Source organism: Pan paniscus, chromosome 4 (genome assembly GCF_029289425.2).
Source record: "Pan paniscus chromosome 4, NHGRI_mPanPan1-v2.0_pri, whole genome shotgun sequence".
NCBI lineage: Eukaryota > Metazoa > Chordata > Mammalia > Primates > Hominidae > Pan > Pan paniscus.
In genome coordinates, this window is record NC_073253.2 from 165,074,827 (window position 1) to 165,102,207 (window position 27,381).

General features: G+C 42.1%; 2 protein-coding genes across 3 annotated transcripts in view; one reads left to right on the plus strand and one right to left on the minus strand.

Annotated features, from left to right (window-relative positions):
• The window catches only part of DOCK2 (dedicator of cytokinesis 2), a 446,463-nt gene that overhangs the window by 276,742 nt on the left and 142,340 nt on the right, over positions 1-27,381 (plus strand). The window lies entirely within an intron of this gene.
• INSYN2B (inhibitory synaptic factor family member 2B) overlaps positions 1-27,381 on the minus strand; it is a 118,670-nt gene that overhangs the window by 49,997 nt on the left and 41,292 nt on the right. Inside the window, exon 2 of one of the 2 annotated variants that reach the window (XM_063604697.1) lies at positions 22,489-22,643. The exons of the other annotated variant lie outside the window; for it this stretch is intronic. The gene's annotated coding sequence lies outside the window, so the exon portion shown is untranslated. The remainder of the gene's footprint in view (positions 1-22,488; positions 22,644-27,381) is intronic. 2 annotated transcript variants of the gene reach the window in all.

The following is a 27,381-nucleotide window of genomic DNA, read 5'->3' on the forward strand; positions in this document are numbered from 1 at the left end:
GAAACAGAAGATAAGAAAAAAAGGATGATCATTATTAGAGTTTCATGCCTTTCTCAGATCCTTATTAAGCCTCTGCTGCATTCCACACACATACCAATCGTGTACGAATTTCTGTTTATTAGAGAACTCTCCTTCACTTCTCTTTTCATGTTATGGCGTTCACAGGACATCAGAGCCAGCGGAGCTTTTAGAACCTAGAGCTGTTCCCACTACACTGAGCTGTACATAAGATTGCCCTCCATGTCCAGACTGGGGATGTTTAATGTGGCCAGTGACATTTTTCCAAGTCTGTTTATTACCTGCTGGTGAGAGTTCCTGAGACAGTTTGAGATAAAACTTTAGGAGTAATTATACTTTATGAGGACATAATACCCTTCAGGCTTAATTTCACGTGGTGCTAAATCAATACTCATACTCAATTCTTTTCTGTCTGCCTTCAAGTTAAAGGCCACAATATTAAAGTTTCCTATAATTAGCCAAGAAGTTGGTGCTACAGAGATGGTAAAAATTGACTTCAAACCCTTTATCTGATTGTGCAAAACCAACACAAGACAGGTGGCATATTGGGTCACCAAGTTACATCAGCAAGTTCCACGGAAAGCCTAGATGCCAGGAAAGAAAATAAAGGGAGGGAAGTGTTTCCTACCAAGTGCTGGGAAAAATAATGCCCCACTGTCATCTTCACTACCAGAGTCTCATGGGGCTATTAAATATCTTTCTGTTTTCATTTCCATGATGTTTCCTAGGTTGAAATTGTTCTCTCTAGAATGATTGCATAAGCCAAGATCCCTAACACTAGAGGGCATGGGCTAACTGCGTACTTATGCACATCAGGCTGTTGAACAACCAAAGCACCTTGCTCTTTGAGACAGTGGCATCCACTGAGCCACTCTTGGTGATACAAGGGACCCTGGGTATAAAAAAAGGAAAGCGACTATTATTTTTTCTTCTCCTTCTTTCTTCTTTTGTTTTGTCTTTCAGTTATAGGCCAGGCTTTTATTTATTTATTATTTTATTTATTTATTTAGAAAATGGGGTCTCACTGTGTTGCCCAGGCTGATGTCAAACTCCTGAGCCCAAGCTGTTATTTATGTTTGATTTACAAGTGTATTGGGTTCCTTGATTGAAGGGTGGCTCTTATTTACATGCCGTTTCTTATCATTGTCTATTGGCTTTCAGGATTGTTGCTCTACTTGTGAAGGGTCTTTAATAGTCTTAGCCACACACAAATTCATCTTTTGGTGCGTGTATGTGTGTATGCACATATGTGTTTTCTTAGGGTCTTATTGAGACATCAGCATTCTCCCCTGTCTTAATAACTACTCCAATCCATAACTTTCTTTCCACTTAAAACCATTACGTTGTAAACAGAATTCTTTATGTGCCACTGTGTGTGGTGGAGTGTGTGTGTGTGTGTGTGTGTGATGCAGGTGGGTACATTCATTCATGTTGCATTATACCCATAATGTATGAAGGTAGTAGGAAAATGGAGTGGTCCAGCTTATTGTCCAATGCCATGTAGTTTTTGGTAAAGAAAGGAGGATCAAACATAGCAGGGTGGCAGCAGCAGGAGCAGCAGTATAACCAGAGTGTTGAGATTTTTTTTTTCTAGGAGGTACTTCTTTTTTTTTTTCAATCAACTCATTTGAATAGATTACTTAATTAGCATTTATTGTTTGTAAAATTCCTTGTCTAGAAGTAACATTTTAGGGTCTGCAGTTTTGAAGAAAGACAATTTAATGGGTGATAATTTTGTATAGAATTTTCAAATTGATTTCTTGGTAGTAAATTGTTCCTCAATTGTAGTGCCTTCTCAACACTCATTAGACAGCAAGCCTTCTTTCTAAATGCATTCATAACCATTAAAGTGTTGTCTCTAGTTTCCTGTCATTTGAAACAGGTCATAACTTCAGGCACAAACATTTAAAGGACAACTATACTTTCACAATTTCATTAGTGTTCTAGCGGAGTCGGAATGTGCTATTGAAGTTTATAGAGCTTTGCAGTTCCTGATGGAAACTATTCGGCTCTACTCATCCCAAGAGTAGAGATAATCTTTCTCTTTGTACAGAAAGTTGGTTCACTTCAATTCCACTCTGCCTGAGTTTTATTTATCAGCCTGATCTATGGCTAGAACTATATAGAAGATCCCTAGAACCTGTTTATAATTCACCTCCCCTCCTCTTTCTCCAAAAACACCCTGGGAATAGAACAAGCTCATTGCCAAGGAAACTCCCTGGCAGTAAAGTACTGTTTGGTCCTATTTTCTACTGGCTTCTTTGACTTGTTGGGAGATGGTGTTTAAATGCATTACTCAAAAGGAGCTCTAGAAAATTTGAAATAAAACAAAAATAAAAATAAACATATTGAAATTCCCTGATATCTGCAGTGGTTTGTATGCTCTTGGCTTTCTGGGAGTATGCAGCTTATGAGCAGAGCTATTTCACACTTTGTTGTGAAATTCAATGGGGAAAGTGCAGTCTTACCAGGCCCTCTGCCTGGACATTTTCTAGCCAAATTAGGTCTACAAAGTGATCTAATTGGTCTAACCCTCTTATTTTTTATCAATGAGGAATTAGATGCTTCGCTATTAGAATAACAACTACAATGTTGATCCCATTTAAGAATTTTTTGTATACTGAGCAAGAAGCTTAGAGGACATTATCTCTTTTAATCCTAAATTCCAGTTGCCAAGATGATAAAGAAAATGAGATTGTGTCCATTTCTACAGATGAAGAAATAGGCTCAGAAAACTCACGTGTCCTGACCCATATCACACAGCAGTTTACTAATAGACTTTGATGGACACCAAAAGATGTTTACTAAAGATGCCCTTTCAAATGAAGCTTTTGACTGAAGAAAAATTATGCATGCTCTGGTCCCTCAGAATGCCTTTTGTATAGATATTATACATCCTGAAGACAACCCTTCAAAGCAAACCTTGGCTCCAACGAAGCTCCTTTCTTCTCTTTGACCTAACTCTCCCCAGTTCCCAAAATTTGTGGATTTTTCAACTTGATGCTTTCCTCATACTATGTTCTAAAACTCAATTCACCTTACCCCGTTCTTTCTGACTCTTTCATAACCCATATAGATATTCTCTTCCTAAACCTTTCTTTGGTTAATCTCACTGATTCCTTCATTCAGAAAAGAATACGATACTAAGTGCCTACTCTGAGCCAGGAACTGCTCTTGGGGAATATCCGTGAACCAGACCAACAGGCTCCTGTTTTATGGGGCTTTTAGTTTTGGGTGGAGGGATTGATTATTGGAGAACTCTGAACTTGGATTCAAAAGACCAAGGCTAAATCAGAATGTTAAAACTGGCAGATATGGGAAATGGTTATATCTAATCTGGCCTGCACAGTGTCTTAAAAATTGAATTCATTGGTAGCATTTTAAGATCAAGAGTTTCCACATAGAAAACAACCTGGATTTCTGGCATCCTAGTAGTAACCTGGGCCCACATCCCCATCTAAGGCATCAATCCCTGCAGGAGGAGCAGTTCTGTAGCCTTCTGGTGGGGCAGGGTCTTTTAGCCACCTTTGCCTCAACCATGCCTTCTCATGTCCAGCCAGCTACACTCATGTACATGATCTGTTGACCTCTATAGACACTTTTGCATCCCATGGAGTAAATGATCTACAAAGTCCCTTCACAGTCTGACATAACTGTTGTTGTCTGGCTTCCTGTGCATTGCTGTGGCCTCTTCCCACAGGCAGCGCCTGCCCAGAGCTGGCAGCCAGACAAAGAGAATCTGCCTGACCCCAGAGGAGGCTCCATCATTGCAAGGCAAACTCGCAGCACAGTCAGTCCCTGGACAGCGACCAGCTGTCTTCACCTCAGAGCCACTTAGAATCAATTCTAGGCCTTGATGTTGAGGCCCCACTACTTGAAAATTTCAAGAGATTTAGCACAAGTGGATAAAACTAACAAAACTAGAAAATCAGAAGTTATCTCTGGTGGAAGCCAAACAAATCAGAAATGAATAAGGAGAGAACTTTTGGGTAAAAGCAAATAAAGGCTGTGTAATATTTGGAGGAATAATGCTAATTATTACGAATTTTAAAGTTAGTTTTTGGTACTTTGAAAATCTTTACTCAAAATCATCAGCAAAAGCACCAGTAACCACTAATATTAATTGCAGGCTTATTGTGTTTGTCTATTTCATTTAACCCACTGCTCCCATTTTGCTGGTGGAAAACTGAAAACCAAAGAGATTAAGTCATTTACCCAAGGTCATGTAACTAATATATTGAATCTCAGATGTTTTAATGATTTTGACTCATTTCCAATTTGCCTGGCTATATAGAGAAAATATTTGAGGAATTGACAGGGAACACACACACACACACACACACACACACACACACACAGAGGGAGGGAGGGGAGAGAGAGAGACAGAGACAGACAGAAACTGAACAGATTATTTCTCCACTGATGTTCATTATTTAGATCTATTTTCAACATTTAAAGGCAATTGTCAGCATGGTCAATTCAGCCATTTTAAACCATCAAGGGCCAATGAGCAAAGTGTTTTACTGAAGAGTCTACATATGGAAATCAATGATATCCCAAAACTGAGCTGGTACATAAATCTAAGAAATGCAGGTGTGAGATTGATGTCTTGGGATTTGATCCCCATAGCAAATCTGATTAAAGTGTATACATTGGTTTAGAAAAACAATGTATCAGGGAAAATCCTGCTCTTAAGAAATGTTATGCTGAATTCTGTAAGATGATAAAAAACATGTCACACTAGACCAGAAATATTACAAATGTTCTCAGATTCTCCCTTTCTCATTTTCTCATGTTTAGATTAGAAGTATGGGAACTCAGAGGGCTGAATAGAGGATTGCCAGGCAGTTAATGAGAATTCAAACTAGATTTGAGGTCTTCCTGATTCCTGGGATTTACTCTACCGGGCAGAAGCAGAAGCTGCTTAAATTCTGAAAACAGAGTCTTTTAAGAGTGTGGGATTCAAACAGAACCTCTTCTAAACAAGTTACCTCTGAAATGTGGGACAAAATAATTCTAGGTGTGTTTGTCCAACAGGAGCCTGTGACTTGGGATTTGTGTCTGCACATGCATGGATCTAAGGAACCAGCCACTTTCACAGGTGGCCTTTCATCAGGCTCATCAATGTCTTAGTCAATTTCTGGCCCTCCTATCACCCCTGTTCTGGAGCTGAAGAAACCTTGCCATGGGGACAAATGCACTTAGAGAGTGAGAGCAGCATAGCAAAGTGGTGAAGGGGATGGACGCTAGAATTGGAACCATGGCTCTGCCACTGACTAGCTATTGGGCAACCTTCCTGTGCCTCCCTTATTTATAAAGTGGAGACAATGATAGTACCTCCTTCATAGGATGAAACAAGTTAATATATTTAAAGTGCTTAGAATAGTACCTGGCACATAGTAGGTATTAGGTTAGGGATTGGTAAGTAACTTTTCAAAATATGAGATACTGTTTTTAATAACAACAACCAGTGTTTTGGTCCATTTTATGTGCCAGGCACCAGTACAAGAATTTAGCATATATAAGTCATTTGATTTTCAGAATATACGAGGTAATATTATTACCTTTATTTTCAGTTGAGAAAACTGGAGTATAGAAATGTTAGTAATATGCCCAAGTCACATAGCTAGTAAGTAATGGGGCCTAGATTTGAAAGCAAGCAACAATCTCTGGAACCCATAATTTTAGCCACTATGCTGTAAAGAAATGCAAACAGCCATCGTCATTACTCTTCCAAATCCAGGACTGAATTCGTTCATTGCAAATATGGTGGATCTCAAAGAGCCTGAGGCAGAAAATGGGCACCTATATGCCTCTCTTACTACCCACAGCTTAAAGTCAGTGGAGTTGACATATGATCAAGCCACCAAATCTCAGCATTTCTTTGGAGAAAAGACAACCTTTTTTAGTGAAGGAAAATTCACAGCAACCAATCTGGGTAGGGATTCCAGGTGATTCTTGCCACCTCATTCTCAGTCATTCTCACTAGGGTTGATTCCACAACCACATTATAAACTCCTAGTAGACCAGGCCAATATAATTTTTCATCTCCCATGACACCCAAGTGTTGGACACTCAGAGGTTCAATAAATACCAATGAATGAATTGACTCCATTTGTTTGCTTTGCACCCTGACACCAATAGCCCTCATTGCTTAGAGATTTTTTTCCAGTAGTAAAAATAGGGATTCTAGAGTTTCCTTTGGTGCAAAGTTTGAGCTCTAGTGCTTTTTAATTCCTGTGACTATCAGTGGAGCAGATTATTTTTTTATAATGAAATCATCATAGCTGAGGCTCTGTGGAAGACCTTTGACTTCCCATCAAGAGAAGTGTAGGATAAAATGAAAATTGAATGTTGTTCATTGATGATTTTCTAATGGATTGCTTGCTGTTTTTTGGTGATTGCGAAACACTAGAAAGTCCCAAAGGAATCAGACATGCATAAAAAGAGAAATGAAGGGGAGAACATGTCCCTAGGGTAGGTCCACAGGGAAGATAATTGAAGATGACAGAAGACATAATGTCACACTCAGAAAGGGATTTTTTCTGGCCCTACCACACAGAAAATGATGACCTTGCAGTGGAGAGATAAGACTGGTAATTAAGGAGGAGTCATTGTGCTAAAGCTGGTCTTTCCTTTCCACTGGTATTTCATTCTGGAAACTGAAATGGGACATTAAATAAAGAATGGTGTCTCATTTCGGGGCAGAGGGACTTACAAACTATCAAAACCAGGACTGAAAGGAACCCTGAGCTAATGTGTGTTCTCTGTTACAGAATTCTGCCTTTCAGCAAGGAAAGGTATTTAGCTGGGATCTGAGGATTAGCATAAACTTCTGATATTCTACCCTTCCTATTTTGGGGGAAAAAGTCAAACCTTAGTAGAGTTTGAAAGCTTAAAAATATCCTGTTCAATTTGCTTTGGATGGCATTTGTTACTATTAAAATTTTAAAAATACAGAAACCACATATGATCCTTGTCTTGGGAGACTGCACATCCTGTTTTGTCTAGGACAGTCCCAGTTTATATTTGTGATACTGGTATAATTATTACTATCTCTCAAAATGTTCTGGTTTGAGTAATAAATTATACTCTGCCTATATATAACCCAGCGATTCTTCTGCTCAGTATCCAACCTAGAAAATTACTCACACACATGTACAAAGAGGTTACTGTAGCACTGTTTATAAATCACAACATAGGAAACCACATGCATGCACACTAGAAGAATGGCCAAATGAACTACAGAATATTCATGCTGAGAGCATCATCTCACAGTTAAAAGACTGAGATGGATCCATATGTGGTGAAATAGACAAATCTTCTAGACGTGTCCTGAGGGGAAATAAATAATCTTTAGAATATTGTCCAATATGATACTGTTTAGGTTACTTTAAAAATGCAAACTAGACCGGGTGCAGTGTCTCATGCCTGTAATCCCAGCACTTTGGGGGGCCAAGGCGAGAGGATCACTTGAGTTCAGGAGTTTGAGACCAGCCTGACCAGCATGGTGAAACCCCGTCTCTACTAAAAATAAAAAAATTAACCAGGCATGGTGGCAGGCACCAGTAATCCCAGCTACTCGGGAGGCTGAGGCAGGAGGATTGCTTGAACCTGGGAGGCAGTTGCAGTGAGCCAAGATCATACCACTGCATTCCAGCCCGGACGACAGAGCAAGACTTTGTCTCAAAAAAATACAAACTAATTTAAAAGATATTTTAGGGGCCAGATATATGAGTACGTAAGATGAAAAATGAAAAGACATTTATAAACCAGTAACAAGGGTTATGTTGGATAGAAGTGATGGGTTTGGATTCAATATGGTGGTCAAGGGTGACTTTAACCATAATATTTCAGCCTTTTCCTAAGGACACTATAATCTTTGATTGCTTGTGGAATTGATCATTTATTTTAAATGTAATTTAAAACTTAAAACTATGTTCCAGAGGTGATGTTGCTCAGTTCATTGTTTTGAATTGAAGTAACTGAGGCCTTGAGAAGCTGCATAAGTTTTCCAGGGTCACACCATCGATATGGGGCAGAGGTGGGGCCCAAATGAGTCTCCTGACACCCAGTTTCTTTCTCACTGTCTGGACAATGCTGTCCTTGAAGGTTTATGAAGATTTACTGAGTTGCCTTCCCTCCATAGATGGAAATAAATGGCTGGACACAAACTAATTCACACTCATCAAATTTTACTCCCCTTAAATCCCCAACTAAAAAGTAACGGCCAGTATCATTAATTGACCCCAGGCTGGCAGCCACCTGATTTATTCTCTGAAGTCTACCATCTGGTTTTGTTTTGACCTTAATTCTCCAGCATGCATTTCTTTGATGTGGACATTAAACGGATCATTAATGGTTTGAAAAAGTGGTAAGTGTATGGTGAGAAGGGTTTCCCTGGCGTATTTTTGTGACAGTTATCGTGGGGTCTCTTGCTTTGGTTTGTGTCATTGCCTTTCCTTGGGTAAGCAGTGCACTCATGGCCTTTCCCCTGGCGATTCTCTGAGTCCCCGCGAAACCTGCTAATGTGGGGGCAACTGGAAGCAGCTAAACCCTTATTCTTCCCTGGAGTATTTGCATATTAATAGAGATCAGGACCTGAAGTTAAATTTGATGATGCTTTAAAGGTGGAAACTTAGACATTAACCAGCAGATTAGTATTAGTGGAAAGGATTTTACTGTACTTATTTTTGCCTTCCCAATTTTTCTGAAATTATGCCAAGTAACTACACTTTGTGTTAATGAACACATATTCTAGTGATACATGTTGTCCGTGTTGTTGAATATAGAACCCAGCACTTTACATGAATTATGTCATTTAATCCACAACACAACTTTGTGAGATAATGATTTTATCTCCAGTGAATAGTTAAAGAAACACCAAGAGATTGGCTTTTTGAGATTTAGCGTCTCAGGGAGGGTAACACCGTAGAAGATAGAGCTAGGTTCAAACCCAGGCAGTCCATCTTCAGAGACTCAGCTCCTCACCACCATGCCATATTGCTGGCACCATAATAATGATTATGCAGTTATTATGCTGTTCCAAATATAATGAAATACAATAAAATATAATATTATGTAAGATATAATTATATGCAATTAGCAGTGTGGATACTCATTTGCATACTTTGATTTCAGAAACACCAAGGGGAAGAAAACAAAATACTTTCTGAGAGTTGTTGATAGTATTCCAGAAACTAGGTGGGTTTGGCAAAGTTTGTAAGGTGGTTTTTTTCCCTTCCTTTTTGGCTCAACAGTTTGTTGGCTGGCACTCATACTTGGGAGATAAATGCAAACCGAGATCTCACCATTCACACCACTCCCAGAGGTCACACATCACTTATTGAATAACTGATGGGTTTGGAAAGAGGGCATGGCTGTAACTCAGCTCAAGAATTCCACCGATGTCATAAAAGGTGATAGCTCAGCCCCAGTGGCAGGTGATGGACAGTGTAGCCATAGAGAGCACATCAGCTCTGTGCTCATTCCCGTCTCCCGTCTCTGCAGATTTAATTTATAGCTGGAACTTGGCCCTTCCTTTGGACTTACAGGAAAGCCTAAGAGCTGAATGGCTGAGCTTATCATGATCTATGTGGATGGCTCTTCTCGTCTTTCTGACCTCCACCCTAGGACACCTGTATCTCCTCCAAGCCCAGTAGTGGGCAGTTGTTTTCCTAGAGATCAGCAGCTCTTATTGTCAAAAAATATAGTGAAACAGTTTATTAGATGAACTGAGATTCATATTGTTATGTCTTCCCTCAGTCCACGGGGGCACTTTCCTAATTACCTTTGCAAGAATATGTTTTATTCCTCAGTTATTTTCCAATTCATTCTGGATTAAAGAGTCTCAATCCCAGTGTTTTGCTTCCATAAGGGAAAAGCACGTAGGGTGATGGTCAGTAGGAATGAATGCAATGTTAGCCTGGAAAAGTGTCTGGATGGATAGGGAAAGTACTCAGAAAATTGTGTTTGTGTTTGTGATTTGAACTAAGTCCATATTCCTCCTGATGTAAGATTTTGGATTAGAATATTCAAGATCATCACTTCCTAATATTATATAGGAAATCTCATAATCTATATAGGAATAGGAAATCTGTATAATCTTTATTTGTATTTACTATGTTATTGTTCTTTCTCAGCATAGGGGTCTTCCAGAAAAATCGATGAGTCTAGATTTTTGAGGACTGCTGTGATATTCTTTTAAAGATGAAGACTGTAATCAAGCCAAATTTTCCCAAACACATTCCATGGAACACTAAGCACGTGGATCAACAGTTTTGTAGTCAAATATTTGGAAAATGTTGCCTCTTTCCTCCTCTTCTTAGGAATTTGCTGTGGCTCTAAGCATTCCTGCATCCAGTAAAGATGTCTGTTTAACTTTGTTTAACCCAGTGTTTTCCAGTTTCACCTCATCAAAGAGCCCTTACAGAGCTGTGGAGAGGAGCACTTGGGAGAAGCCAGTTTTGGAGATGGGATTGCATCCCAGGAGTACATTGAAATGATTGCTTTCTTGAGGATTAGGGCCCACTGATAAGAACAGGCTGTAAGCAGTGTTATGACAGTCTTCTCCCAGAGCTCTTAATCGAACTTTTAAGTTTCTCAATTGAATAGTGCACAAATACAATATTTTACCCTTTTACTGAAGGAACATAGTAAATAATACTGTGATAGCCCCTTGACAGTAGAAAGATGATCTTTTAAAAAAATGCTCCAGAGAGGTTGGAAGAGAGAATTACTTTTATCTGTGTCTATCAGAATCCCATGTACATCCTGGTCCTGGGCAAATATTATTTTAAGAGCTTTTCCATGACTCAAATACCTTCTTTCTATTCTGCTCATTTCCTTTTCTTTCTAGCCTTAATGCCATTCCACATTTGAGAGAGAACGTTAACATAAACTGCAGTAATGTCACTCATCAATATTTGCATAGCTAGGGTGCAGCTTTTGGAAGAAGCTCTCCAGAAAAAATTACAGTACAGTGTGCACATTGCCTAAAGGTATTTATTGCTTCCAAAGAATGAATTATCTCATCTTATGGAGGAAAAGATGAAGGCTCAGAGAAGATGAGCCCTAATTTATGCAGAACCCATGATAATATTCATCTGGAATACCAAGAAATAATGTTAATACATAAAAATAATGTAATGTAAATCATGTTATGCACTGCAGCAGTTAGCTGGAAGATCTGGAACTGGTTCACCTGGTCAGTTTAGAGCTTTCTGAACTCCCTTGGTATTGTATCCAGACTGGGCTTGATACATTTAATTATCTAAGTAAAGTAGATCTTGGCCATCACCTTTGAATAATACCAACAATGAGAAAAATAACCCTTAATGGTTGAGGATTTGCAGTTTAGAGAATATCACCTACATTATCTTTCTAAGCTGGTGGTGTTACCTCATTTAACAGATTTATAGTGCTCAGAGAGGTTAAGTGATTTGTATATGGTCACACAGCTTAATGTATACTTGAGCTGGAGCCAGATCCTAACCCCTTGTATCTCCCTTAAATTGTGCTGTCTCATTCCACAGAGCTCCTCAGGCGAAGCTGTTTGATTGGATATAACCTACATTGTTTGAGTATCTGACACATTCTGGGTGGTTTTCCAAGGGGAATTCTTTGAAAGGGAGCTTGAAATTTGTATGTTGAGGTTAGATAACCTCTTTATTTAACAAACACCTGTACAGTACAGTGTTTATTGTCATTACAGGCAAGCTTCTAAGCACTTTGTAAATATCGAATTGTGAATTTCTCTTATCCGTCCCACAGGCAGATATAATTTTACCGCATTTCACAGATGTGGAAACTAATATCAGAGGCTAAATAATTCCCTGGGGGGCACAGAGCCACCACCTCGTGGAACCAGGATTGTGCCTAGGCTCTCAGGCTCCAGGGCCTATGCTCCTCACCTCTGTGCTGGGTTCCTTCTCCTTCTAAATTCTCTGTTTACACAAGCGTGGGACTGGGTAGAAAAACTGGATGGAGGGTGATTCAGATTGAGATGTTTTCTTGGTGTAAACATGAGATGTCTGGCTGGTAAGCTTATATGAATGGTTTTTACTTTTTTCTTTGTACTTTCATATATTTCCTAAATTTCCTACAATATTTATGTGTTACTTTCCTAATAATGAAGGGGCATATGCACAAAACACATTGGCTCTAGTATAGGATTTCAGCCTTTATAGATGTTGATGCTGACATATTAGCAACCTATTTGTTAGCAGCACATGTGTGCGTGTGCACGCACGTGGGCACACACACACACACACACACTTTGCAGGGGAATTTTGAGCCAGAAATTGATCTGTAGGCCCATATTCATTCCTTTTTGCACATTTCTATTGTGACCTTGGGCACATCTCTATCCCTCTTTGAGCCACTGTTTTCTCATCTGATAAAAGAAGGATAATATTGCTTCAAAGAAGCAAAGAAGGTTAGTAGGACTAAGTAAGGCACTGAATGTGCATGTATTTTATAAGTTTAAAAATGCCTTAAAAATGTGAGTGACTGTGTTTAGGTAAAAACGTATATGGCATGTTTCTTAAAGTTTCTCTTCTCTGTTATTTGCATAGATGTTATGCAACTTGTGTTGTAGATAGTTTGCCAAGGAGAATTTTATCCTGCAGGCCTCAGCCAGTCAGTATATGAGCTAAGATGGAAGTTTTGTGGGATAAGCAATCTGCTGCTCCCTTGGAGAATTCTCTAAATTTGCAAGTAGAAACATTGTGGTTGGCAAAATGGAGCTGGAGTAATAACGTTTATCATTCAGGTGGAGACTTTGTGTTTGCAAAGGGCCTGGTAATTGGTAATTAGCTGATGCCCCTTGTCTCCTCCTGCCACCCTCTTCCTCCCTGCCCTGCTGTGCCCCCTGGAATCCAGAGGCAGAGGCACCTGCATGCTCCCAGTCTGCTTCTCCCTGCACAGTGCCTGGAAAGTCCCAGGGGGCCACAGCCATCTGACGAGTTGGTACTGGGTTGAGTTACACCAGCCACACACACTAGCTCTGGCCCTGAGCTGGGAGTAAATGAGGTCAGGCCAAGAGACATCGAGCTTCGAACATATATTTTCAAAATAAATAGGAAGTCTCTGTCCTCATACTCTTTCCCTATCACCTTTGCTCCCTAAAAGTCTAACCTCTTTTTAGTCAGTTTCCTGGTATCCAAAGGCCCATTTTACTTCCTCCAACCATCCTGTCGGCAAATCACATTTCCCTGTTGTGTTTTCTCCAGTAGAAAGGACTTTTCTCATTTATTTGTTCCTGAGAAGAATTAGGAATCTGAGAATCTTGATGATCTTTTGGCTGCTTCTTGGGTAGCAATTTAGACTCTCACTGAACACCCATCTCATCTCTTCAGAGCTATTCAATCATGCTGAAGTTCATTTGAACAAACTATGACTTCCTATTAGCAACCCCATCCTGCTTAAAAAATGGAGATTCCCCTCTGCCATTAAAGCAGATCTGAGAGGCTTTTTTTGAAGGAGGGCTGAAAGTTGAATAATTAACAGGACATTTCTTTTCCAACCCTTCTTTTCTTTTCTTTTTTCATCAATTTGAAGTATCCTGGGACGCTCTTTGGCCTGGCACATGGGTAGGTAGGCATATTGTCAAAGATTGAACTGCAGTTTTTCAATTTGTGACTTCCCTGATAACTACTTCCTCTACAAGTCCCCAGAAATGAAAATGGGAGTGTGTGTCCAGGCACAATTGCTTCTCCCAGTCTTCCTGGGGATGTTCCAATCTTGTCAACCAGTTTTCAGTTTTGTTTCAGAGTGTTGACTCAAGTAATTTAATCATCAATAATATTAGACTTCCCTTTTTCCTTTTTAATTTTTCTTTCTCTATTATTCTTTTTCTTCACTATCCACCCCAACCCCCCATTCACCTGTTCTTTTTATGGAAGGCCAAAAAGTGTAATACATGGTAAAGAGGGGAAAGGGGACTCTGTAGTAGGGAGCTGAGGACTAGTTCAGTCAGGCAGCCCTAGCTTAGCTTCAGTTTCCTTATCTGTAAAGTGGAGAAGTCAAACCTGCCTTGAGGGCAGATGACTGTGACCCTGCAGGTAAGACCCTAGGACAGATGGGTCCTGGTAAAAGCATCGTCTTGTTGAGAGGCTGAGGTGGGCAGATCACAAGGTCAGGCGTTAAAGACCAGCCTGGCCAACATGGTGAAACCCCATCTTTACTAAAATTACAAAAATTAGCTGAGCGTGGTGTTGTGCACCTGTAATCCCAGCTACTTGGGAGGCTGAGGCAGAAGAATCGCTTGAACCCAGGAGGTGGAGATTGCAATGAGCTAAGATCAGGCCACTGATCTTAGTGGCCACTGATCAGGCCACTGCACTCCAGCCTGGGTGACAGAGCAAGACTCTGTCTAAAAAAAAAAAAAAAAAAAAAAAAGCATTGTCCTGGGGTGTAATCCCAGCAGCTCTGCCATTGATTGGTTGTGTGACCTGTGGGACTTCTGTAGTTCAGTTTCTTCATCTGTAGAACGGAGTGACAATAGCACCTGTCATATAGGGTTGTGTTGGGAGCATTAAAAGAGATCATGTAAAGCGCTTTCCAGGATGCCAGACCAATAATAGTGAGTCCTTCATACATATTATCTATTGCTGCTATTATCACTGTTTCTGGAATTTAACGATTTCTGGTTCCCTGGGGAGAAGATGTTCCCTGGCAGCTGGGCCTGTTTTAGGTCTTGTGTTTCCCCCAGAGACTCTTGGGAAATTCTTAAAGGGGCTTTGTGAGTATCATCTCTGAGCATAACTGTGTGCCCAGGAGCTCGCAACACGCCCCTCATTCCATGGCAGGATGTTGTCAGCTCTGGTTAGTCTCTGAGTCCATTGCTTAGAGCTGAGCTTAGAAAAGAGAATTTCTCTCTTAGAGACAAGTGGGATGCTCTGGGAAAACATAGATCTGGGAAGCCAGTCAGGCCAAAGGGATCCAGGACTAGGAGTTCCTATAGTCGGCATGGATGTGGATAGGTAGACGCAGGCCCAGTGCCTGACTTGGGGACCACGGGGAAGCCACTCACCTGATTGTCTCTCACCTGCCACCTGCAGACCCTGCTCCTTACTTGCTGTTTGGGAAATATTGTCGCTTTGCATAGGAGGGCACTGTCTGAAAAATGAACTTCTTATCCTCTACCTTTTTCAACTGCCATATACATGCTGGCATTACTGTTAACAAATAGGCCCTTTTCCCTGATCACATGAGCCTCGGATTGTGGTCTGCATTGATCTTCTGTGAGCTCAGGTGGCCATGTTCAAAGAAAGCTTTGTGAACATGATGACTGAGAAAGATGAATCTGGGTGCTGCATGAGGCTGGAAGGTGGGGGCAGTGATGTGGCACATCAGCTCACCCAGGCAGGACAGAATAGGGTTTAAGCAAAGAATGCATTAGAATGCATTATGCCATACGTCACCCACTTACAATGGCATAGGACTAGAGGGGGCCTCAAAGATTATTTAAAGAAAAACAAACCAATGCCTTTAAGGCTTGTGACTCTGTAACTAGAGGTGAAGTTTGGCTGGATGCATTCATTTAGCAACTAGTTACTTATTGAGCTTTTACTGCATCTCAGGCACTGCAGTGGAAACACAGGGTGAACTAGACAATGTCCCTCCCTCTAGGTCTTCTAAAAAAAGACCAGTACATGAAAAATAATTGTAAATTATGATACAAAACAAGGAGCAGAATAGGGAAGAACTAAAGCTTGGGGCAGAAATGAGGCTGGCTACTTTAGGTGGGATGGCCAAGGATAACATCTCTCTGACATTTGTGTTAAGAATTAAAGCCATATAAAGTGCTTCCCGGGGTGCCAGACCAATATGGTATATACTTCATAAATATGCTACATGAAGAGTGGGAAGAGCAAAAGAGCAGAAGAGCATTCCAGCTGGAGGAGCAAACATTTGCAAAAGTTCAAGATGGGAAGATCTCGGCCCTTTCCAGGACTTGAAGAAAGGCCCCTGGCTGGAGAGTCATGAGAGAAGGGAAGCAGCTTCAGATGAATTCAGAGAGGTAGAAGCAGCCAGATCCTCTAGAGCCTTGTAGGCCACAGTAAGGGGGTTGCGTTGTAATGCAAGGCAGAGTTCTCAAGCTCTATCATGAATCAGAATCACCTGGAGATTCAATAGAGATTGCTGGACCCCATCCCTAGAGATGGGGACCTTCTAATAAGTTCGCATGTGGTGCCGATGCTACTGGGCCAGAGACCAGACTTTGAGAACCACTGCTGTAAGGCAGTGAGAACCCTAACAGAAGGATGTTTCATATAATTAATTTGCAGGACTTAGTAACTGATGGAGTGTAGGGTTAAAGAGGGAAAAGAATCAAAGATAATTCTAAAGGTACAGTCCAGTGTGATCAGGAGGTAAAATATATAGGAAAAATTCTTGTTTTTTGAGACGGAGTCTCGCTCTGTCGCCCAGGCTGGAGTGAGGTGGCGCAATCTCGGCTCACTGCAAGCTCTGCCTCCTGGGTTCACGCCATTCTGCTGCCTCAGCCTCCCGAGTAGCTGGGACTACAGGCGCCCGCCACCAAGCCCGGCTAATTTTTTTGTATTATTAGTAGACACGGGGTTTCACTGTGTTAGCCATGATGGTCTCGATCTCCTGACCTCATGATCCACATGTCTTGGCCTCCCAAAGTGCTGGGATTACAGGCATGAGCCACCGCGCCCGGCCTGAAAATTCTTTATTCAGGGCTGGATGATGAGATGGTATAACCAGCAGGAATCTTCCTTGGGTTTCAGTGGATGTGGGAATTAACTCACAGATCCATGTGTGTGTGTGCATTTTTTTTTTAAACAGGTGGTAGAGAGGGTACAAATATCAGGGAGAAAGTCCACAGAAGCAGGATAAGATACTGTCAACCTGGGGTTCCTTCAGGCCTTCCCAGCCAAACCCTTCCCCCTGCAACTCAGGATCAGCCACCTCATTGATTTGCCCCACCCAAGGCCAAACCAATATTGACAGCAGCCTCAATGCACCAGCAGGAGGGGTCTACAGTTATTCTTGCTGCCACAGTTCTTACACCAGATGGCCCTCGGTGGGCCAGCCTGTTCTTGCCCAGCCTGTTCTTGCCCTGTTCTGACCAGTGGCAGTGCTGCCTTACCAGGGATGCCCTATCTCCACCTGAATGAACCAGGTCTGGGTTTGCACTGCGCTGCCCCAGAATGCCCCGCCATTTTCACGTAGTCAGGCAAGTTCCCCAGCCTTAGTTCTACCAGAGCCAGCCTCCTCGCTTCCCCATGCATCAGTGCTGCTGAGAGTGAATCCAAGTCACGGGAGTAACCTTGCTGAGCAGGAGGCCAAAACCAGTGAGTGACATGAAGCATCGTCCATCCAAAAGAGAGGCCAAGAAACCATGGAAAGGACAGTGTCATGGAGGCCTAGCGGGAGACAAACTTTTAAAAGAGGCAGAGAGATCTAAATACATCCAAACTGTTGAAACGTAAAGCATTAGAAAAAAATATGATTTCTCAACAAGTTATGACACCTTCATAGAGAACAGTTATACAGGAATGAGTGGGTGGAAGAAAATAGCAACCACAGCCCAATAATGCAGATCTAATGTTATTAGGTTAAATACTACACAAGTAATTACTCAGTGATGAAAATTATTAATTGTGCACATGATGCTCACTCTATGCCCTGGGCGTTTCTATTCCTGCTTGAATAGTGGAATAATTAGCAGATAACTGCGCTATTAATTATGCCAAAGCTTGCTTTGAGATAGACTAAAAGGCCAAACATGTAGGATGAGGAGGAGCTATGTGTTCTGTTCATCTTTGTGCCCTGAGAAGAGCAGATGGAAAGCTTGAGGTCAACCTGGGCCCACAGCTGGCCAGGTAGACTGAAGTTCTGTCATGCCCTGCCTTGAAAGGGAACCAGAGTGCCTATGCAGGAAGCCCGCGCACATAGCACTTAGGCATAGCAGGGGGTTAAAGGTGTTTTCAAATTCAAGTCATGACACATTTATAAGCCAAAGCCCCAAGGGCCAGTATTTTCCAATCTCTTCCTCCACCATCCTTGGCCATATGGTAAACATTTCTCTTTCCTTTCCCCATTGACACCAACAAGATCATCTCACATGGGTAAGACTCAGACAAATCCCATAGCTTTTTACACCTAGATTTTCCACAAAGCGAATCCTGGCAAACGATATACAGAACTCCTAGCTTATCTTGCCATGGGATGAGATAAGATGGTAAGAAGTCATCCTGTGGCCAGGTGTGGTGGCTTATGCCTGTCATCCCAGCACTTTGGAAGGCTGAGGGGGGAGGATTGCTTGAGCCCAGTAGTTTGAAAACAGCCTGGGCAACATGATGAAACCTTGTCTCTAACAACAACAACAACAACAAAATTAGCTGAGTGTGGTGGCACATGCCTGTAGACCCTGCTACTCGGAGGCTGAGGCAGGAGAATCACTCAAGCCTGGGATATGGAGGTCACGGTGAGCCAAGAGGGGATCACTGCACTCCAGCCTGGGCAACAGAGTGAGACCCTGTCTCAAAAAAAAAAGAGAGAGAGAGAGAGAAAGAAGCTATCCTGCTGGAGTCTGAAAGCTTGACCTAGCACTTTCCTATAGAACCTTATATGAGGATAGAAATCTTGTTTTGTGCTCCTTGTTTTGTGCTCCAATATGGTAGCCACTAGCCACACATGCCTATTAAACATATGCATATTAAACATATTAAACATTGAAATAGGGCTAATGTGACTGAGGAATAGAACTTTATTTGTTTATTTATTTATTTATTTTGTTTATTTTTGAGACAGAATCTTGCTCTGTCACCAGGCTGGAGTGCAGTGGCACGATCTCAGCTCACTGCAATCTCTGCCTCCTGGGTTCAGGTGATTCCCCTGCCTCAGCCTCCCGAGTAGCTGGGACTACAGGTGCATTCCACCATGCCCAGCTAATTTTTTGCATTTTAGTAGAGATGGGGGTTTCACCATGTTGGCCAGGATGGTCTCAATCTCCTGACCTTGTGATCCGCCCGCCTCGGCCTCCCAAAGTGCTGGGATTACAGGCTTGAGCCACCGCACCTGGCCTAATTTAAATTTAAATAACCACATATGGGTGATGGTTAAAGCAGGACTTCAGAAGACACTCTGGCTTTAGTTCTCCTTATGCACTCACGACTGGGGTTGTCTGGGCTCGAGGGACCTCAGAGCCTCTTAGGGTAATGTGTGTCCTCTGGGATGACATTTCTTGGACAATTTCCCTTCTCCTCTGAAATGTGAGCTTCATTCATGGTAAATGAGTAAAAATCTGCCTGGAATTACTTACAAGGGTGAAGAATGAACATATTAACAGGCTATAGATAATAAGAAAGTCCTTTAAAAATGAATGTGGTGGCTGCCAAATCAATTTGTGCAAAATAACGGTAGACAAGGATGAGCTGCGGCTGACAGGGAGCAATTAAGTTTTGTAATTTTACTTTGAGTTATTAATTTCAAGAAGGGTTGCTTCTCTCACTGCAGTCTACATCTTCGCCCTTTGAGAGTCGGGTGGAAGGCACTGTGGGTGAGCCTCCATTTCCAGGTTGTTGAGAAACCATCTCTCTTGGTTTCTTTTCTTATGCTTTCAGCTCTTCATTGGGGTTTGCACTTCATTTTCTTCTCACATTCACAACAAATTAGCCATACACATAAATACAATAAAGGAGACCTGTCCCAAGGAAAAGCATCCTCATCACATGTGATGGGCCAGTCCCTTTTACAAGGTGCTCCTGCACAGCCATGGCAGGTACTCATGTGTGTGCCAGACAGAGGGGAGTTTCTAAGCTAGGAAAAGTGGATTTGTGGGAAGTTGTTTTCCTCCAGGTAAAGATAAAGTGGCTTTGCTTGACTGGTTGACTCATTGGCCAAACTAATGATGCTACTAACACCCTTGATCTCAGGATTAAGCATTGTCTGGGATATTTTGAGTCATGAAAGTTACCTTCCTACAGAGCCCAGCTCTAGGAAACCATCTTACAAATACATGTGCATCCCAAAGACGACCAGGAGAGTGAGGAAGGCTTGGCTCAACCCAGCCCAGTTGCTGACAAAGCCATCAAAGTACAGGTCTTACTTCCAACAGTGGGTCAGTGGGAAGAACACAAACACCAGCGTCTCTCAAAGGGCTTGCCTTGATATTGCCGCCTCTCAGCAATTGAACACTTCTCCCGTTCGCCTGAACCCTCAGACTTCTTTGAAGAAACTCTTTCCACCTATCCAAGTGCACTAAGTTCCTGGCATATAAAATTAGATGTGGTTATTTTATGAGGTGGTATGGTTTTGTGGAAAGTTGTTTTGGGGTGGGAGGTCAGACCAATTCGGGTTTTAATTTCATTTCAGTTACTTATTCGCTGTTTGACTTTGGCAAAGTGACACAAGATCTCTGAGCCTGCTTCCTTGTCTGTGAAACTGGGCTAATGCTGCTGTGTGGGATGGTGGTGAGGGTTATAAGTGAGGAAGGTGAAGTTCCCAGCACAGTAGCTCACATGGGAGAAGGTGGCTGGCACTGTGCTTCCAGGAGATGGAAGCACAGCCAAGTGGCCCAGAGGACAATTCCCAGCCAGCCCCAGAAATAACAAGAATCCTTCCTCCAGGGATCATAGCCTTCTGAACTGCTTCCCTCCTGCCTGCCCTTCTCTTTGTTCCTCTTTCTTCACTGTGGGTCAGGGAAAATATCATGCATTCATTCATTCATTCATTCATTCATGTATTCAACAAATACCTCTGGAGCCTGCTGCCTGCCAGGAACTGCTCTAGGTGCTAGGAATACAGCCATAAGCCCAACAGAGTCCTGACCTCATGATGCTTATATTTTAGTGGGGAGTTAGGCACAGATGCAGTAAACAAAGAAGATACAACATCCAGTGGCGATAACTGCTATATAGTGAGATAAAGTGGCGTAAGAGCATATGATGGAGGAGACAGAAGCCTATTAACATCAACGGTGAGTATCTGATTTTTAACATCACCTGCACACACACACAGAGTAAGGAGGGTGGGTCCCTGAGTTTACAGAGCCCTGTTATGAGGAAGGAGCACTGAGTGAGGGGGACACTCACTCATATGAAGGGACTGCATGGAGTGGGATCTAAGAGGTGGGAAGTGGTTGGAACTATACCCGCTGCAGAGTAGTTGAGGAAGAAAAGGGGAAAAGGCAGGTAGGTGACATGAAGTAGGGAGAGAATGGGGAAGGAAGATGGCAGCTGCCATGTGGCAAGAGAGAGGGAGGCTTTGGAGATCTCTCAGTTGATGGAACATGCTTCTGGGTGTCCTCATGGAGCCTCAGGAACAATCTGCATGTCTCACTGATGCTTTTGCCGTCAGTTTTGGGTTTTTTAGACCTGGGACGCTTGACACTGACCACAAGGTGAGGGCCAGGCTGGATTTGTATGTTTGTTGTTTTAAGTAATCCAAACCTTATAAACACATGTAAGGAGAAAACCCAAGGCTCTTTCCCTGTTCCCTATATTCCAGTCTCCAGAAGTGACTTATATTAGAAGGGAAATGTGAATCCTCTCTGATCCTTTCCTGTAAATATACAAACACCCACCTATGCATAGTGTTTACAAATAAATAGTGGCTTCCTTGTCTTTTTAAAAAAGAGATGTGATATCATAATTTCCCAGGGGCCAAATAAAAAAAAAATAACTACAAGAATATTCTAGTACCAATCCTGCATCCTCAAACTGTAGCAGTTCTATAAAAAAGCCTATCTCTTCCTCCCACTGTCAAGCCCTTCTAACTTCTTAGCACACTCTGCCTCTGTCTGCCATTCTCTGCAAAGAAATGGTTTCTCCGGCAGGTATTGGCAGGCAAAATTATATCATTGCCTTTCCACCTATCCTACAGTCGTTAAGTAAGAGAGATGCCCTTACTCCCGACCCTCTCACCTGAAACAGGGTAAGGAGAAGGGTGTAGAAACTAAATAATTCACCTTTTGGTGTACCCTGAAAGAGAGAGGAGATGAATGATATGTCACCATGGAAATCAGGTTCTGTTTACTAGTAGCTTCCTCTACTTGGAGTGCATCAGGTTAGCCTGTAGGACAGTGGCTGTCAGCCCTGGCTGCACATTGCAATCTCCTGGGGCTAATCAAATACAGATACCGGTGCCCCACCCCTAAGGATATGATTTCATTAGTTTGTGAGATGGGCTGGCATCCAAGGTCCTTCTAATGTGAAGGCAAAGATTGAGAGTGGCTGCTATAGAAGAGCTCTTTCTGGTAAATCAGTCATTATCCTGAGCATCAGAGTCTGCATAAATAAATTCAGAACTGTGTTTTGTTGTTAATATTGATACTGCATTCACCTGGGGAAGGAGCCTGCTTATTTGCCCACATTTCAGAAACAATGAATCTTCTGTCCAGCTCCTTCCCTTCTCTTCCTTCGTTCGGCCTCCTTCCTTGTGAGGAGTAACAGCTGTAGAAGTCAGGGGACCTTACTGGCCGCACTAAGAGAGTACCTGTGTGTATCAGCCTTCAAGCAGTTTTGGGGTCAGACACCCACTTCTCAGACTTCCAGGCAGCTGCCAACCTTTGCCTTCCCTTCTTGGATTTCTTTCGACATGCAGATTTATGAGGCGGGGAATGCATGAGGGGTGGCTGGCGTCCAGACTTCCTGTAACCAGAGAGAAATGAACAGAGCGTGCTCCAGGGGACATGCAGCACTTCCTGAACAAACTACTGGTGTCGCCATTAATGCTGCTGACTTAGGAACCTCATGTGCCTTTTTGTCTTTTTCTTCACTCAGCAGGACCGGCATCTATTGCTAATGTTAGGTTTAAGCATTTAGGGCAGAGCATGCCAATCTTCCCTTGATCCATACTGCTCATTGATCAGTGGTCACATTTGTAGCACACCTCATGTCTGTGGGAGGTAGCTGTGGGGTTGAGAACTGCTGAGGCAGGGGGTTGAGTGTTCCCAATTAGGGGTTGGCAGTAATCAGGTACTGGGGCGGGGCTTATGCCACTTGCTTTATTGTTCACGTAATAACAGTGGACTTGGATTGTGAATTCTTTGGAACAAGAAGAGTCCCTTCTACTGTATTTACCCGGGAAGACTTCTCTGATTTCCTGGGCTGATTTGCATTCCCCTCCTAGGTACTTTGGTAGTTGTCCCCGGAGTGGATCATAGCCAATACCACCCTGTGTTGTTCCCACTAATTTACCTATCCGCATGCCTGTGAATCACAAACCCTCAAGGGCAGGGTGTCCCCAGTGCCCACACCACACTTGTTTTGTAGTAAGAGGTGCGTGCACATATGCTAGGAGATGGAATGCTTATCAGCACCCACATTTCTTCCAGCCTAATTGTATGCACTACATTCACACACATGTGGATCTAAATCCTTCTCTTTGCTTCCGGGCTGTCTGACCTTGGGCAAGATACTTCCCCTTGCTAAGTCTTGTCTCCCTCCTTTCTAGGATGGAGCTGATGATAGGACTGAACCAATTGGGTGCTACGGAGTATTAAATGTGATAGTATCTGCCAAGGGTTAGCACAGGGCTGCTTACGGGATCAGTGCTCAGTAAATGCTAGTTATCATGCAATCCTTATTGTTAGTTTCATTATTATCTGTATGATAAATTGATTGTAGTGTCATCTGCAAATAGGTAAATAAAGCATTATACATTGCCAAAACAACTTCAACCACCTTAGACTTGATATTTATTCTGATTAAACAACAGTGACCTGAGAAAGTAGTATAGAAAGTGATTGTGCTATGCTGGATACAATATCAGCTATAATGCAAACGTTAGCAGCCAACATACTGACTGTAGCCATCTAAGATTCTTGGGAAGGCGGGAAAATTAATAGAAAGAGCACTGGAGAGGGAGTCCACGTGGGCAGGAAGCTAAGCAGCAGTGAAGACAGCGTGGCAAGATTTGGATAGAAGGACTGGCCAGCACTGTGGAGAGCCCTCTTAATTGGAGGGAGCAGCTGTGTATAAAGACAGTCTGCAGAGCAGCATGCCATTGCCGTTTCTGAGTAAATTTGTACACCGTTTGCAGGAACTAAGATCTGTGAGTCACTGCCAAGATCCTCTCTTTTGTACATTATCAGATCAAAGCTTTAACTCGACCAAAAAAAGGTCTCATCTCCCATGCCTGTGTAGGGAAACTGAATCTCACTAGTGCCCTTCTGCTCCCATGGAACCATCGCAGAGGCCTAGATTGCCCTAGCTTTCTTTCTCTTCTTGTGTGCTAAGTCACCAAAATCTGACATGCTGAACTGTCAACTTAATGGTAGAGTTCGGGTTGAGAGCTGATTTCTAAAACCACCGCCACCTCTGGACAGCAGCCATTCGGATATCAGGTCAAGGTTTGGGAGACTATTAAGAAGCCAGCACCAAGACATGCTGGTGGAGAAGTCGGAGTTTTATCACGTCCTACCTACTTTGCGGTGAAATGAAGGTCTTCATAATGAGGTGGTGATGAACGTTGCCGATGAGGCGAAGTCATCCTTCATCACCGTGCTATTTTGCTTAGAGCTTCAACTGCTACATTATGTCTTAAAACTTGTCAAGTTGTGCACAGTACATTGACTTCATAGGAGAAAAAACGCGTTGTGTAAAAATATAAAAAATCAGACATTTCTGGTAGAACGAGACATTATAACTCAAAAGTCCTACAGATAAATAATAATTAGGAATGGCATTTACTCCACAGAGCAGGAAGAAAACAACATTCTCTATCAGCTACATCCTCAAATGGTTACAGTTTCCTGTCTCTAACCACAACTAATAAAAGGCCAGGTACACAGCCTTTAGGAAGTTAACATAAATTTTTTCTTGGGGAGGTGGCATGGCGGTGGGGGGAACAACTTTAAAGAAGTCTGTTTCTGTTTCCTAAGTATTTTTGCCAATAAAAACAAAATCGTTCCCCACTTGTTAGAAAATGTAACAAAACCACCTGTCTGCCCTTGAGGAGATGGAGAACAAAATCAACAATATTTGCATTTTGACTACACACAGAATTAATCCATAGAAGCAGAGGCATTTTTGAGGCCCAAGCGTGATAACACTTCCGTGCATGGTTTTACAGACAAGATAATGTCCGTGCTTCAACGACAGATATGGGGCTAGGCTGCAGCAAGGGCAGTGGGTTCCTAGGGCAAAACATTTTAGGACGGTTATTCCTCATCCTCAAACTCTGAACTTATCTGGCCATTTTAGGAGAGGAAACTGAGGATCCAGGAAGTGAAGTGATTCTCAAAGGTATCACAGCTAGTCAATAGCAGATCCAGTACCCAGGGAGGGAAACAGCTGATTATAAGATAATCAAAATGAATAAACACATCTATTCTATCCTGTGTGTATTTCGATCGGCATGTTGGGGAGAATCATTGGTGATTCTCAGACTCCTTTTTTTTTTTTTTTTTTTTTTTTTTATGAATTAGCAGATCCTTGGATTTCACTGGAGAAACCAGTGTGGCTACTGATCCATTACAGAATCTAGCATTCCCCAGAGAGCAAAAACCTCCTCCTGGGGGGCGTGCTCCAGCCTATATAGATTTGGTGCACCAACACTGCACTGTCCTCATGAATAATCTCTGATCAGAGGATACTAATTAAGACGTGGCAATGCCCACTTAGTAAATTAACTAAATTGACAAAACTCAATTTAAATAACAATTTTGTCTCTTGTGATAGAATTATAACGACACCCTTCACTTAATGAGCCAGACACTTAATAATTCAAACATACTTACAGAAAAATCAAACAAAGCTTCTCAATCCCAGACTGGGTTTCCTACCACCTCTCCTGCCACTGCTTTGCAAAAATGGTAGCTTGAACACTGTGGAGGAGAGGCTGGGTATTTGGTGAGGAGGGAGGGGCTGACCAGTTTCTGGGCAGAGTAATTGGTAGGTGACTCCTTCAACAAACTTCCAGCCAGCTGCCTGTTTTTGTAAATAAAGTTTTACTGTGGCACAGATATGCTTATTTCTTTGTATAGTTGTCCAGAGCTGCTTTCAAACCACCATCAAAAATTTGAGGAGTTGAGTAGTGGTGACAGAGACCTTATGGCTTGAAAAGCCTTCGACATTTATTATCTGGCCCTTTAAGAAAAAAATCTGACCCTTTGAGAACAAGTTTGCCAACCCGTAGACTTGGGCTGCACCTTGGATCTATGGTTCCCTGGGTGTGTAACCTTGAATAGATACTTCCCACATCCCTGGCCTATGATTTTCTTAAGTGTAAAATAGGGATGATACAAAGACTATCTCCTGAGACTGTGAGAATTAGGTAAGATGCTGCATGCTTATCTGTGCTTGGCACATAGTAAGTGTTCAATAAAAGGCTAATGAGATTAGTAAAAGCAATGATAATAGGAACATCTATTGAGTACTTATATGTTCTAGACTCTGTGCTCGGTTCTTTATCTATATTAACTTGTTTAATCCCATAACAACCTATGAGGGAGATATTATAATTATTTTAATTTTACAAATGGAGAAAGAGTATTTATTATTATTTTGTCTATTCTTCTAAATTCTCATTTAGTAACACTTTTGCCCAGTAGTAACTGCTCTCCTGGCTGGCAAGCTGCTCAAGGGAAGGTCCTGAGGGTCTTCATTGTCCCTGGACCCTAGACCTAAAGGCATTGATCATTCTATTGGTCACTGACAACACTGAAATCAAATATTTCTTCTCTCACGTGAGTGGTGGGTCCCTTTCTCCATTCTGCCTTCCCAGCCTCCCTTCTTTGTCTTTCACATCCTCTCCAGGCCTTTGCAGTGTAAAAGGAGGTGGACATCACCCCCAGGTATGGCCAGACAGATAGTGAAAACTCAGGCCAGTAAAAACTCAGAAATCCTGGGAGCCATTAAGTTTTGAAAGAGCCACATATTCATTTATTCAGTACACATCTATTGTGTGCCTAACATGCACCAGCCATGGAGGTTATACTTGCAAGACAAAATGCTCCCTGCCTCTCTAAAGCTTGCAGTCTATTCAAGAAAAGTTTACAGCTACCGCACAGCTGCCACCTTAAAGAAATCTTTCTTTTTATTTCTTCTTTTTTTTTTTTTTAGCACAAAAGTAAATGTGTTCTTCCTGGGATGTCCATGTCCAAACACAGTCACACATCACTTAAGGTTGGGGATATGTTAAGAGAAATGCATCATTAAGCAATTTTCTCATTGTGTGAACATCAGAGTGTACTCACACGAAGCTAGATGAGAGCCTACCTACTACCTAGGCTATAAGGTAGAGCCTATTGCTCCTACGCTGTAAACCTGTATAGCATGTTACTGTCCCGAATACTGTAGGCAATTAGAACACATTGGTAAATGTAATGTGTTTTTCTAAACATAGAAAAAGCATGCCAAAAATATGGTATGAAATAAAAAATGG